This window comes from Gigantopelta aegis, chromosome 4 (assembly GCF_016097555.1).
Source record: "Gigantopelta aegis isolate Gae_Host chromosome 4, Gae_host_genome, whole genome shotgun sequence".
NCBI classification, from domain to species: domain Eukaryota; kingdom Metazoa; phylum Mollusca; class Gastropoda; order Neomphalida; family Peltospiridae; genus Gigantopelta; species Gigantopelta aegis.
In genome coordinates this window covers 47672785-47674982 of record NC_054702.1, presented here as the reverse complement: position 1 = coordinate 47674982, position 2198 = coordinate 47672785, and the positions used below count along the sequence as shown (strand labels likewise).

Sequence of the window (2198 nt, the reverse complement as noted above, 5' to 3'; positions counted from 1 at the left end):
AATCACGGTTGTAAAAACCGCACTCGCAGAGGTATTACGTAACTACTGGCCACATGGCCTCCACAGCTGGACTAAGTGCATATTGGAATGCACGGTCGCGCGAAGGTATTACGTAACAAATTGCCCATCTGGGCTAAATGCATTTGGAACTGCATACGGCCTTCCAAAACAATTAATATCGCCACAGGCGAAAAGAAATTAAGAGCATGTACCGTCACAAGCATTCTCAAATGAAAGGATAGCAAACTTAAAGTATCTTACAAAAATACTGATGACAGATTTGACATAGCACAAGTAAAAGTAGGTCGTGTTATGAACTTTTTACATACGCCCGCTCCCCCCCCCCCCCCCCCCCCCCCCCGTATCTTTCAAAAAAAGGTTCATCTGCTAGTTTCTATAAGTCTCTTGTTTGGTGATTACCGACAGGGTTGTCTGTAGGTATGAGGTGTTAATGAACAGACGAAAACATCATCATGATTCGTCACCTGCCACGGAAGATCTGAAAGGAACAGTCAATGAAAACACGTTAACTCTGTCAATCGATTCTCCCGTACTGCCATTATTAACGAAAGGAGCCCATTGGGTGAATTAAATAGCAGTTTCTTCGTGGACCTGACTGGCGAGTCGAACTGTCTGAGGCGAACTACACGAGTGCGGAGCGGCCACTAACGCGTGTTGTTCCGGAGGAACGAGTCGTAGTCATTGTCAACTCCTCTTCTGGCCAGGCGATAACAGAGTTCCGGCGACATGGCTTTCGGCTGTCTGTGAGAGCAGCAACTACGCTGGGCAGTTGGCCCGTGTAACTCGGTCGGAATATGGGCCATTTTGTAGTGGGAATAGTAATAATGGAAATAGATCGTGTCAAGTAAAATCGATGCTTAAACAAACGGAATGTGGAAATGTCTTGTAAGTATGTTTATAGTTGTTGTTTTTTTCCCTGTTTTTTATTTTTTTCATTTCTCTAGGAGTTTTTTTCTTTTCCTTCTTGCTTTGTTTCATATAATTTTGTTCTGTATTCAAACAATAATTATAATAATTATTATAATAATAATAATTATTATTATTATTATTATTAATATATGTACTAATACTATGTGTAATAATAATGAGAAGTAGTAGCAGAACTAGTATATAATTATATATATTAAAAGCGGTCTTCATGTTAACCTTTCCCTATAAAGTCGTTTTGCCCTCTGTTGCTATGGTAAACAAAGTAGCCATATTGTAATGACAATACATGATCAACTTTTGCGTTCTATTTTAAAACTGAATAATTTGAAATATGTTATATGATTCCGCAGTATAGTATATAAATTGGTAAACTATTTTATTGTTATCATCATCGTCGTCGTCATCATCATTATAATCATCGTCGTCATCATCATTAGCATCATCGTCGTCACCATCATCATAATCATCATTATCATCATCTTCTTCACAAGTCATATCATTATTGATTATGATCACTATTACTATTAGCAGTGATAATAGCGAACAGCATTTTAGAGAAAACATTAATTTATTGCCATCACAAAGACTAATTTGTTTCCAGGAAGTAGAAGAATTTTCATGATGTTTCCATGACTAGCATTGAAATAACATACTGTCTCTGTTAGAGGGGTTCACCAAATGGTGAGGATGCGACTTTACAGCTTACAGTGTAATACATATAGCACTATTGCAGATGCCAGTTTAAAAAAGAAGTACTTTTTATGATTATAGTTAATACTACGGATGTTAGTAGTCCCATGTTTATACTCAACAAAATTAATTAAGGGCCAATAGAGTTTCTGGTAAGTCTGTACTAGTGTCATATATTTTAACAAGTTTTCATCACATATGACTTCCAAACATTGGCAATGGGATGCTGCATACGAAAGATCTCGGAAAGAGTTGCCCATCTGGTGTCAGCCGGTTTACTCTCTCAATATCTGTGTAGTCCTTAATCATATGTCCGACTCCACATAACCGTAATTAAAATGTATTGAGTGAGTAATTAAATACAACATTGCTTCCTTCCTTCTAAATAGTGTTTGAGTAAAGTAAAATGTGCCCAGGGATGCACGCAAACATCTTGCACACGTGGGTTGTTGGTGGATGTATGTTTAAAAGCTAAGTGTAAAGGTTGGTTCGTAACGATACTTGTCGTTTTGTTCTCCCTAAAATGTTAATTTTAAGAACATGCCACAACGTGGACA

The 2198-nt window shown here is 37.5% G+C and overlaps 1 protein-coding gene across 1 annotated transcript in view; it reads left to right on the top strand.

The window, feature by feature from the left end:
• The first annotated feature begins 421 nt into the window (after positions 1 to 421).
• The window catches only part of LOC121370637, a 75852-nt gene continuing 74075 nt past the window's right edge, over positions 422 to 2198 (top strand). The window contains exon 1 of the mRNA XM_041496004.1: positions 422 to 906. The gene's annotated coding sequence lies outside the window, so the exon portion shown is untranslated. The remainder of the gene's footprint in view (positions 907 to 2198) is intronic.